Genomic DNA, 13,615 nt, shown 5'->3' on the forward strand with positions numbered 1-13,615 from the left:
AACAATGTTAAAATCCCATTTTTAAAATGCAGCAGGTCAGGGCTCAGCTTTCAGAAACTGTTTCAGTATCACTGCAGTCAGCAGTGCCAGTTCCAAGCCACTTAAGTGGCTATGCTCCTCTTTTAATAGCATTTTAAGTGCAGATCTGTTAGAAGGCTATTCAAATTGTAAATACGGAACACATCAGCAGATAAAGTAAAAGATTTCACAAACCAGAAAGCATGAGTTAAATTACCCTGCAAATTCACCACTTCAGACTTCATCTCATCAGTTTTAGCACGTGTTGCCTGACTTGGAAGTGACTGAACAAAGTGGTAAATACAATTAAAATACTATCTGAACCACCTTAAATTCATATGCAATATATAAGCACCAAGTAAGACATCAGTCATCAAGAGAAGCAATAGATGACAGAAGCCACAAGTCTCATTTGTACCAGAAAGGGCAAAGATTATTTATACCTGGAAACAAAGAAATGTTTACACAAGATGGGAAAAAAAAAAACTGTTTGCATTTTGGTTTTGTTGCTTTTTTTTCTTGACTTAAGTGGTTCAGCTCCTCAGCTTGCCCTCTATTTGTAAAAAATAAATCTCTATTTCCACCTTCCACAGACCCCACAATTTTCACATGGGAAATGCATCAAACTTTGAAGACAGAAACACAAGGTAAACAATACATGCATGTTAATACAAATGCCAATCTTGAAAACCTTCATAGTCCTAACTTGTCAAATCTACATTTTTTTTCAAGATGTCCACAGGTAAATGCAATATATATTATTTTAAAACAAGTTGCAGCAGTAATTAAACTGTTTCTGTTTTTGTTGTTACCATCACAATGGACAAGACTCTTATTTTTAAATTCTGCTCAGGCTCCCAAAGAAAAGAATCTTACACTTGGCTCATTAGCCCCAGTCTATTGAATATGTTCTATTATTTGGCCAAGGATTTCACTATACCCCCTGATCCACCATCAATCCACATCCTAGCCATCATTTATGCATTTATTCAATTCTAGGGCTTTTTTATTCTTATCTCTGCTAGTCAGAGGATAACAAAAACCAGCTTTTGCTCTGAACATGAAATTTCATAACAACTGCATACAAGCCCTGTCCCAGAAACTTTTACTTGCAGTTGCTTTTTCTCTTATGCAGGACTTCTTAAGATTACAGCTTTCCTACTGGTCCTGTCGAGACCCCTAATTCTGCAACTTCTGAAACCTGCCTCACCGATATCATTCCAGCTTTAATTAAAAACTTTGAAGGCTGCTTTCCTTCATTAATTCATTAGTATTTTGCAGGGACAAGACAAAACCCCTAAACTCCCCAAATCAGTTCTATCTCGAGTAAAGCTCTCTGATCAGCCACCACAATGACATCCTTTGAAATTATGCTATCCAAGAGGATGATATAAAAAAAGAATAAATCTCTGCAGTTATAAGTGATGCGGTGCAAACTGCATCTGTCACATCAATGAGAAACAAACATCTGGCCCACAGGCAAACAGAGAAACAATCAGCTCATTTCAAATTAATGTCAGAGAGGCAACACTTACTGTGCAGCAGCCAGAGGTCAGAAAGCATTAGAAGGGCACGTTCTGTACAACCTGCTCCTTATCTGTGATGGCAAAGCAGAAATGCAGGCTTTCTTGCCCTACTGTGCCGTGTCCTCTTTTACTACCTATTTCTCTTTCTCCTGAAGCTGTTGTCTATCCTTTGTGCAGACAAAGGCACTAAAGACTTCACCTACTGCTCCCATTGGATGGCTGCAGCTTTGGCAGGCAGCTGCCAGCATCATTCCTTAAAGGCAGGCAAAGGTCAGATCTTACAATTTGATCTCCATCCACGCATGTGCTCTCAATCTCAGGGCAGAGCTGGCTTTGTATCCTTTTAGTGTCCTGTACCTTTGTAGTAGGAAAAAAAGCCATTAAATACTAAGAAAACCAAAGCCATTAAATCACTAATTGTCCAAAATGACCTGATTCACCTTTTTGGCAGGTAGAGCCAGTCCCTACCCTAAAATAATGGCACTAATTGGTGCTAGTCTGTCTGGCCTGTCCCTTCTTTTGCTCGGCACTTGGAGAATAAAATGCTTGTAAATCAAAGTATGCTTGATGCTGTAGAAATGTATGTAGCTTCTCTTTCTTATGAGGCTATGAAAAAAAAAAGTAATGTACACATACAAATAAGTTTAAGACCAAGAGAAAGCAATCACTATATTCATCATCAGAACCTTTCAGAATGGTTACTCTGTTGTCCTTGTTCTGAGGACTTCTCAAAGGGAGTTAAGGGCTCGTGGGAGGGAAGGCAGGCTGCTTCTCAGTGAAGGTTAGTGAACCACCTGAGGTGGCCAGACTGCAAGACATAAAAAAAACCAAAAAACATTTCCTGTTCTTGCTAGAAAAGTTACTTCATGTTGCTCCCATATGAAGGAGGAAGAAAAGTGGAAAATTTATTCCCTTAGTAACAATTCGAAGTTTAGGAAAAGAGGGAATGAGGAGTGAAGGACAGGGGGTGGGGAGGGTAAAATAAACAGCAAATGTTTAGTAGTGATTAACCTGTTAGAAGATCAGTAGAAAAGACACATTCAAATTGGACTGGTTTTTATTTGGGTTTTGTTGTGTGTTGTTTTTTAAACATAATGAGCAGTGCTTTCAAAGGTCATTGATCACAACTGAACAGTTTGCAAGGTCACTGCTGAGAAACCTATTAGCTCAGTAAAATGAACAGTTTCATATTTTAAACAAGATATAATGTCTTGAAATATTAAACTTTATAAATCTTGTTGTATTAGATTTATGAAGCCAGCAGTTCTTAACTGAAAGTAGATTTAGTTTTAATAGAGACTAAATGTTTTAAGTATGCATGAACTTTGATTTTCCAACAGATTTATTTTTCACCAGCTTTAGCCTATTGTAATTGCAATTACCTGATTCCAATTACGCCCAAGTTTGATATAACAAGAAAATGAAGTTTAATGGGCTTAAGTAAGCCCATTATTGCCTACCATTTCCCTCAAATGAAAGACTTTGAAATGCATATTAAAAAATCCTGAACAGCACCAGCAAAAAACTCACTTCAATTTTAATGTGCTTTAAAAATTTCCACCACCACCACCCACACACACACTGAGAGAGGTTAAATTGTCAGTCACTTTTTTCAGTCAAATCCTTCAGGTTACTTCTAAGATCAATTATTAGTAGTATTAAAAGGCTGAGGGAATTACCTCCTTGAAATTCTAAATTCCTAGAATCAAAACATTAAATAACTCTTCAACTCACAAAAATGTTTTTCCCTCCCTACAAGCACAGTCTCATCTCTGAGCAAAACCATACTGTTCTATGTTATGCCTTCAGCTGGAATTCCTGGCTGGGACAAAACACAGAATTTCACCTCAGCAATTCCACATAAGCTATAAAACTAGCTTAACTGGGGTTCATGATTATAGCTAAGTTTGGGTCAACATTGCCCAAAAGATCTGCAAACTAAAATTTCGCAATGATAATGCTCACAATGCTATCAAATAATTGTCCTGAAAGATTTCTATCCACAATTTTTCAGTCGCTGAGACATTTTTTTGGGAAGCAAAAATTTATAAAGAGGTCAGAGACAAAAGTTTTAAGCCTGTACCATTACGAACCTATTTCATTTCCATCTATTATTAAAAACAGTGCTGATGATTGGTTGCTACCATACCAAGGACAAACAGTATCTGTTGAAAGCACACAAGGCAAGTGCTTCACAAGTGATCCAAAACACTGATACATGTTCTCACGGCACTTGCATGTTCTTGATAGCTTTAAACCAGCCCAAGTTTAAAGTGCTACCAAGAAGGCATTTCTGCCCCACCTCCCTTGAAAGTGCCTGTTGCTGCCATTCCCCTGTGCTAGCCTCAGTCCTGGCCAGGCTGTGTGGACAGCTCAATACTCCTCTTTTTTATGTAGTTGGAGCAATTGTGAAACTTCAGCTAAGGTTTAGGCACAGTATTGTCCTAAAACCAGACCTAGAGTTCCAGGCTTTGTTATGACCTCCCATCTGGTTCTGGTTAGCAAACATGTCTCAGCTAAATGTTCTGCAATATTTAAATAATATCAGTTATCACATTCTGGGGATTATGAAGGCCCTTTTCTTGGGGTGTGAAGATCCCTAAAAAGGCAAAGTATCTTTGTAGAGACTTTTAGCAGCATAGCAGAAATAAAAGATACAGTCACCTAGTAACTCCATAGCTCAAACAGGATAGTTGCTACCACACCTGCACAACTTCCATCCACTCCACATCCTTCCAAGTATTAGTCAAGCTAATATATCAGCTTCCCTTGGATGCAGACAACTTTGAGACTTTTAGTTTCCTCCCCCACTAACACTGTGATCCCATTACAGCCCTCCTTGTAACTGAAAGGGCCAGTGGTCTTGCCTCCCAGAGAGACATTTAGTTATGTTTTATTGCTTCTAATTAACTAAAGTGAGGGCTCAGAAGAAGCAATAAAACAAGAAAGGCTGGGTTTTTATAATGTTTTCACTTCAACTTGCTGCATCCTTCTAAATTCTTCAGTTGAGCTGTCAGGGAACAGAACAAAGTGTACAATAGCAAGAATGTTCTTCTACTCAGTGGAATAGGAACCCACAGAAGCCCCCCAGGACCCTGTTTCCCAGAAAGTTTGGTCTTTAATTCAGGCTTTTGAATGTGCATCAAGATCTATTTGAGTCTCCTGTTAATAAAGGAGCACAACTTTAGAGGGAAATGCACTAAGCTCTTTCTCATTATGCAAAGCAACACAGAATAGTTGCTATACTAGCCAAAAGTAACTGGTAACCAAGAACTAAAAGAAACATCAGCTGACCTTTTCCCACCAGCCCCATTTTTCCTGCTTTCAGAGCTCACCAATATATAAGAATTGTAGACACAGGCTCAGTTACTGGCAGCTGCAATGAGTAATGCCAAGACATACATTTTCCTTTCGTAGCTAAGCATTCTCATGGACAGAGATTTTTCAAAGTAAACAAGCCTGGAACCAAATAAGATTAACAATGTCAACAAACACAAAAAACCTGCAGGCTATGAAAAGCACAACGTCTTAAGACACAGGCCACCGCTTCCTCCAGATAAGAGTCCAGCCTTACATCTACAGCATGACTGATGAATTGGGAAAGGACAAGTGAATGAAGAGAAAGGGAACAGTATTTGAGAAAGCTCCAATATTCGGCCTGAATATTTCAAGACACTTTGTAAGGAAAGATCGACACGAACGCCCTTCAGCTAAGGAAAAACTGTAAATGGATCAAGCAAATCAACAACAGTCAGGAGTGTGCTGGGCACTTGGCTCCCAGATGGATAGCATCCCTCAGGAATGTTTTGCTGCTAATGAAATGCATGATCTTTAGCACAGTGGCAGCTCCTCCATGTAAACATAAATAAAAAATAAGAGGAACACAAAAGCATTAATTTCAGGTAACTGTACTATTTTATGCTAACACGCCAGCAATTGCTGGTGTTGTTCTACTGGTATCTAGGCCCTGCGTTTAGCACTCTCTCACATTCACAGAATAAAGCCTGAAATACACTGAACCTGGGCTCACAAGGCGTCATACCACAGAGAAGGGGTGTGAGGGGGCACAGAGGGTATGAGGTCCTGGCTCTCCTCACTCACTCCCTTTCTCCTCAGTCTCCCTCCCACAATTGGAATTTGTGTGCATGGACAAGAGCCCTGTGGATGCCTCATACAGCTAACTGCTGCAAGACAAGTACACTAATTAACAAGCACAATTCTATATCCTACCAAACTTCAACAATATCAGTTGAAACAATGTGAGTGCATGATCTGTCTCAACCAACATTCATCAAGCAAGATGTTTAGATTAAAAAACAGATTTTTTTTGCCAGTAATACAACTTTTCCTAGCTTTACCAGTGACAAAGAAGAGAATGCTTTCCAGTGTAACCAGCTAAGCCACTTAAAATTTATATACACCTATTAAGATTTATCATTTGTCTCCTCACCATCCTTGTGATAGGAATCGGTCTGATATGTTTATATCTACCAAGTCTCAGGAATAAATCTCCACCTCACCTGTGCAACAATTACCTTGTGCTTTGCTTACTGCTCCTCTCATCTTTGGGCCTCATACTAGGAAACTGTAACTGGACACGCTAGATTTTCAACATCTAAACATCCATTCTGGTTAAGCATTTCTATGATGGCTTCAGCATTTTATCATGAAACACAACTTCTGAACATAAAAGCTGAACATAAGGAACCACCTTTGGTAACAGCCTTTTGATGACTGCATTATTTTTCTATACCTGTAAATGAGGTATATATTGATAAATGATAGAGGCAACAGTAACATCAGGTGGATGAAGGGGCCATACAACCTCTTCCCTGTCATTGCTGTGAAACAAATATGAGTGAGACTACGGTCCTGACCTGTCTCCCCTCCCCAACTTTAGGCACTCTTGCCCCAGATACACATTTGCCAGCAGGCTCTGATTAAACACTATCTTCCAACACCGTTCAAAACATCATTGCAGAGCAAGGGATAAAAGGAGAATTTGTCTGCTATGTAGAAGACATTCATAGTAATTACATTGAATCAGCTGCACATCTCTATTAAATTGATGCATATCAGACACATAGTCCAAAATAAATCCAACAAATTACTAGATTTTTGCAGAGCACAGTGAATACATGTTAATGTCTGATTTTAACACAGGAAAAACATGTACAGTATTACAGTGCTTGCAGAATATGCCAAAATACATAAATATGCCATCTCAGGCAAACAGTGGTAAGATGAGTTCTTGTATGCTTTTTTCAGAAACATACTGAAGATAAAAATGTATTAATTTAGCATGGCTATGCTGCCACTACAGTGTCTGTATGTCACATCACATCAAGAACAGGACATAAAGGACATCAGTCCAGGTGTCTGCTAAGTTCAGAACTCCCGGTATCATTGCACCACCTGTTTCACAGAGGGCACCGCTGCCTTACAAGGAGACCGAACTAAGCCCAAATGTAGGTAGTCAGAGATGAATGATTTGTCAGACGAGCTTAAAAGTCCAGAAGGAAGTCTGAAAGTAATTAATATATTTGCTCTTGGTCAGTCAACAGAAACCAGTTTCCACTGTTACAGAAAACTGACACATGACCAGGTCTGTTTGTTCTTGGCCAGGCTTGGTCTCCATGGTTAGGTAACTTACTTTCAGGACCCAGGGGAAAATGCAGCATAAGGAGAATCAGAGAGCAGGTTCACAGGCCTCAGCTGCTGGCTTAGACTGAGAGGTCAAGCAAGGAAAGAGAACAGTGACAAAGCAGCATGTCCATGGATCTGTTTATATTGTGCTGGGACTGTCAAAAGGTGGATTTAAACACCTTGGGTGGTACTTTCCTGGCTGAACTCTGGGTAGTGGGTTTTGGGTTTCTTTGTGAAAGATTGCAAGATTTACTGTCTCCACCTTTAAACATGGAAAGGCAGGCACATAAAAAGAGCCAAAGAAGAAGTCTGCAACACAGCTAAAAGGATAACTTCATCTTCTGTCTACTATCTTGTACTACCAGAGTAATTTAAAAGTGCAGAAAAAACAAGAGTCAGGCCAAACCCAAAGAGAAAGCCATTTCAGAGACAAGGAAAGCTAGGCCAAAAACCATTACTGAACAATGATGGAATATTTCCTTTATTCATAATTAAAATACAGCCAATACCAGAATCAACAGCATTCATATTCATTCTTCTAGCTGCCCCAGAATAACATGCATACAGGAGCATTCCCTGAAGTAGGAAGTGCTGTGTTCAGTTTTCAGCTCTGCCGTAAGATGGCAGAACAACACCATTTCTGCCATGGAGGCAGCGGATCTACCCCGGATAGCTTGAGATCGCCTGGTACAGTAACACGCAGCCATGGGCGTAGCTGTAGAAATAAAAATGTACTGCAAGAGCAGCCTCATTCAAATCCAGTGCGATATGGAAAGTCACAGCAGAAAGTCTAGCTCATAATCCCCTTTAATGAACTCAGAGAACACTCGAGAAACCACATTGTGCTCCAAGACAGGAAGCAGCTTTTGCCTTTTTCAGCAGTTGCACAATATTCCATACCATCAGCACCAGTTCAAGCTGTTACATGCTTTCCACTCAGAACAACTGCAATATAGTCCACCCAAGCAAAGCAGCCAAGCTTTACTGTCAGCTGTTTCTTCAAGACAGTTACTTCTAACGTAGTGGTACATGGCACTAGGAGACTGGTCAGCACATTTATTTGTCGCTCAAAAAGACATGTGAAGTCAACTAATACAGACATAGTGTTAAAACGAACAAGGCTTATTCTTAATTTGATATAAACAGGAGATAGAAATAACCACCTACACATTCTGCATACCCTTGCCTTAAGACTTTATTGCCATGGGGGTCAGGTCATGTATTTCTCAGCAGCACTGTGCTGACCATGCAAAATCTCTGGCTAGCTTAAAAAAATCACCAAAACAAAACAAACCCCCAAACTAGACAGCAAATACTAACTCCCTACAGATAAACAGCTAAAACACACTGAATAGCAGTGTTTCTTGCACGACTTTGTGCACAATGCAACCTTTTTTATGTAGGAAAGTGCTGTGTCAAGCCCTCAGAACACTGCAGCTCACAAATACTGCAGAATACTGTAGTTTTGTGCCACTCTGTGCTAGCTTATATTGAATTACTACACATCACTTGCTGCACTGTTCCTTGCCCTCATGCAATTTGTATGGGGCTGTATCACTAATTCATGATTTAGAAACCCTCTATAACCTCTAGAGCGCAGGGGTCAAGGGTAAACTGTAGATTTTAATATCCATATATATATATTTAATATCTTCCTAATCTTTCCAGAGTCTGAAGCCATATGTGGTGTTGAGAACAGGAAACACAACAGGGCTGTGCACTAACACTACAAGCCAGCCAAAGGTAGCACTGCCACTGACATGAGAAGATCTTACCAACAGGCAACTCCTTCAGTTTAGCAGCTTCTCCATCTTTTGCATGCTTCTCTCCACCTCAATGAGAAGAGCCATTTTCTTTCTGCACCTGTAATGTCAGTGGTCTTCCATGGCCCTAGTAAAGTCTTAGGAATCCTGACCTGTTCCCAGATAGGAAAAAAAAAAAAAGGCAAACCAAAAGGTTTCTGCAGCTTCAAAGCCTTTCTCAACTGCAGGAAGGATGACAGATACAGGACTACAAAGAGTTAACAATTTAAGTAGTCTTCAATATTTTCATTGTTACAGGAAGGAAAGAATCACCAAAGGAAGTACTGGTTACTTAATAGGTGTGTTCAGGGTGAGTCACTTACAAATACCAGAAAAACTAGAATTTAACACTGCACTGCCACAAAACCTATCCCTATGGACCTGGATTCAACACACTGAGCACAGGAAGATCCTGGTTACATTCCAGTTTTCTGTGCTATGACAGCCTTTATCACTTGTATTGTGTTTAGCCAAGTTTCTCCTACTTCCTAGATTAAGTTAAAAATGAAGTTGACAGGCATAAAAGTAACTGTCTAAACTTCACAAAGGTGGAAAGAACTTGTCAACAGAATATGGGTACACTTTGGCTTAAAACTTAATCTATTTTTTTGTTGTTGTTGACCTCATTCATTTCTCACTCTGAAATACCCAGTTTGCTGTACAAAATCTATTGTTAAGTGATACAATTAAATAAACAGAACCAGAATTTCAGCTATTAACACTGCACGAGTGGCCACTGCAAAGGTCAGAACAGCAGAACAGCGTTATTAACTCGGAGAGAAGAAAAAACCAAAATCAATTCAGAACCTCTGTAGTGCGACTGTTCTGTTGCACATTTTTCATGTGTGGTCCTGACCATTCAGATACCCAGAAACTTCAATATCTGAAATTCCTTGAGTTCAGATGAAGCAAATAATCTTGACTTCTGGGCAGAACAGCTGAGCCCTAAGGAAGCTCCATTTTGCCACAGCTGGGTTGCTATTGGCACCCAAACTGCCCAGCCGGTATTGCCAGCTTCACTGATGTGACATTCTCTGCTACAGAGAGATTATGATTCTTGAAGTACAGAAACACTGCTTTAAGGATTGAAGTTTGAAGTACCATATGTTGGAAGTATTGAAGGTATCAAATAATCTGCTGCAGTGTAGCTTTTAATTGGTCAGCCTCAAATAGCACCTGAGCTGGGCTGACTGCCTGTTTAGTCCTTTTTCTGCTCTTAGGAAAAAGTCTCTTTTAATCAGAACAATCCTCTTCCCCAAGGAAGAGTGGGTTTTGCCATGCAAAGCATCCACAATGCTGTGTCTGTTTCAAGCCCCCCAGAAGACTCACTTCCCTCTTTCAGGTTTTAATCCTGCAGTTGAGACTAATGGCAGTAAATTGGGGCCTGGCCACGTTCCCCAAGTTCCGCCCTGAAGGGCTCAGGCTGCAGACCAACAGCTCACTTTGGGAACACCCAGTCTCTTAACAACAAGGGCTCTGAGCAACGTTGCAGGAATGTGAACAACTTCTTCCATTTCCTATCTGCGCAGGCAGAGCATCGGGAGCAGCGCCAGCGCCGTGTGTGACCGCAGAGAGGAGCGGGTGTGTGCAACAAAGCTCAGGGGTGTGTCCCGAGGCATCCCCCGCACCCCCATCGCACAGGCCCGGTCAGACAGCAGGCTAACAGCAGCCCCGGAGCAGCCACGCTGGCTTTGTCAGAGGCACAATTCAGTTTTCAAAACACCACCAAATAATTGCCATCTACATGCACTCTCTCCTTATCACTGCTTGCCCAACACTCTGCATGCAACAACACTCCATTGTCTGAGCCCTGTTTTATAACCTCCTCTTTTGGCTTGCTCTCTTTATTGGTCAGTCCATAAACTCACTGAAGCAACAGCATCTGCAATATTGTTATTGATGATGTAACAGCACTTTCAGACTTAGGCTTAACTGGGCATTCAAGTTTGCTCTAAAAACTAACTCTAGAATACAGCTCCTACTGACCTGTAGAAAAAGTAAAATTATTTTTTTTTCCCCTCCAATGTGTGCAGTTACAAGCTCCCACGTTTTTTTTGGTAACTGACAGGAGGAAAGTGCCTTTCCTGGAAGGCAACTGAACTTGCTCCTCTTCTCTCACCCTTCCATTTATTGCTACCTGCTCAAGCATGTGCAGTTTTTAAGACTCTGACACTGTCTCTCTGCAAGTTCATTTACCAGTTGCCAAGCTTTCAAACCCCTCAGTAAACAAACTAGAACCTATACAACTTGTTGCAGTCATAAAAATAGTTCTTATGACACAGTTTTTAAGTATCACTTCTATTCAAAACTCAGTTGTTCTGGAGCAGAACTTACCAACAATACATGCACCAACTTCTCTATGTGGCAATGCAGTTAATACACATACAATGATGAAATGGATGTGAGAAACGTTTTTAAATTCTGTAAAGCTGTGAAAATCCTCTGGTACACTTTGCACTGCAGCCATTTCAGCTTTTGACCCAAAGACTGAAATTGAAAGCCATTCATACATTTGTTTATGCATTAATGTAGAGTTTACAAAAAAAATAAGCATGTAATTTAGAAAGGATGATTTTTATTTAGAAATACTTAAGTTGGGGACAGTATTTTAATCTTCTATTTAATAATAACAAGGAAAAAAATTCTATTACAATTAGAACTACCTGCCTAAATATCACAATATAGCAGGTATTGTCTGTACAGCATTAAATTTCAGTTGATTTGAAAAGTGTTGACCATATAGAGTATTTACTTCAGTACTTTAAAAATGCTGTATTGGTTTTGGGACATGCACCACTTCCAATCTCCCAAGACAAGCCTCTTTCCTATGAAGTTAATTGCCAGACAAGAGAGATCTGGGCTCTGTGCTTCTTAAGTTTCCAAAAAACAATAATCAGTCACTCTTAAGAAACAAAACAAAACAAAAAAAAAAAAAAGAGAGAGGTGAAAGGAGTCTTAGAAAATATGCTGCAATAGTGTCACAGTCTGAGTACACAGAGTAACTGTGTGTCACTTTTTCAGGACACCGAATACTGCTTTTCTAGAAAGCTTTCTATCACACACAGTTCAAAATGACAGGGCAGTTAAATCTAGGTTGAGTTCAGTAATTAACACCACATGGATTCAAATCACTCCAGCTCCAAGACAGCCCAGCCAGTGGCCAGGAGTCCAGTGCTCAAAACCTGCAGTCAACATGTCAGTTACAGCTTCTGCACCTTTTCTTTCCTCAGATACTTCATTTTGGCATAAAAGAATTACACAGCTCAAGAGATATAACCCTGCAGAAATTTTATCAATAAACTATAACTAATTCCCGCAGGAGGAAAACTCAGTGTTTTACTTTCAAAACACAATCTCTAAAGCAATTATTTCACCCTAAATAAAAGGACAACAGTATAAATATTTTAAGAGCAGTGATTAATCATCCACCTTCCATTTTAACTCTCATTTTCCACTTCTCTTTTAGACAAGTGCAAATACTACCACAAGATATGCAAGTTTTATTTGATCTAGTTGTATAAAATTTGACACTTTTTTACCACTTTCCCATTTATTTTATGCACACTTCTTGCTTTCAAAAGGTAGGAAAGCAGAAGGCTTTAGACTGAGTCTCAAGAAGTGATTTCTGCAGAACAGATGAAATATCCCTTCCCATTTTCCACATCTGTGTTAAGATACTGGTGAAAACCCGTGCTCCTCCACTTCAGTTCTGGTGCCCTCTGATAAATAAGCTTGTCAACTAGATTAACATTTCAGTATCCATCATTGGTCTGTACTTCAAAAGCCTCCTTTAGAAGCTCACCAGTGGGCACAAGGTTCAGAGCATTTCATGTTACAGCACAGCATCAGTCAGCAGCCTCAAAGGATTCCATATTATGCTGTACCCAGACTAGCTTCGTGTCTTCTCCTCAGACCAAACTGTGCTCTTTCATACAGCCAGCATGAAGACCATGGCATCAACACAGCAAAAGGACTTAAGGCAGAACTGGACAACTGCAGGTTTGACACAAGCCAAGCATCCTGCAGGTGGCAGAAGCTAGCAAAGGCGTTCTGTATTTAGCCTTCTTGTAAAGCAGCTATGTAGTCATAAAAATAGTAATGGGAAAGTGTTTCCTCACTCCATTCCAAAAGGAGCCACAGATATAACAGCAAATCACAAGTCATAAGCAAAAACGGAAGAGGAGAGGAAAAACTGGCAACATACTTTGCTCTTTTTATGTATATAAATGTTTATGGAGATTTAGACACATGTTAAACGCTTTGGAAAATTTTCAGATTATTACTCAATGGTAGTTCATTGCTATGGATGTTCATAGTGGGATTAACACAACCAATATTTTAAAGAAACAAATACTCAAACTTGTTGTGGATATACCTGTTCTACATAGAATTTTGTCAAAAAATCCTATTTCCAGGGAACATAAAACCAGCAATAAATCAGAAGGGTGGACAACAGAAGCTTTATGCACAATAGTTTGAGAATTGCTCTAAAATCCAACCAATTAACAGACAATACAGTATTACAGACAACTGGAAGGAAAAAGAAGTAAAAACATAAGTAGTGTTTCACTTCATACATTTTACATAAAAAAGCCCCAAACACTCTTTTACCTTACCAATTGG

Source organism: Apus apus, chromosome 5, assembly GCF_020740795.1.
Source record: "Apus apus isolate bApuApu2 chromosome 5, bApuApu2.pri.cur, whole genome shotgun sequence".
NCBI classification, from domain to species: domain Eukaryota; kingdom Metazoa; phylum Chordata; class Aves; order Apodiformes; family Apodidae; genus Apus; species Apus apus.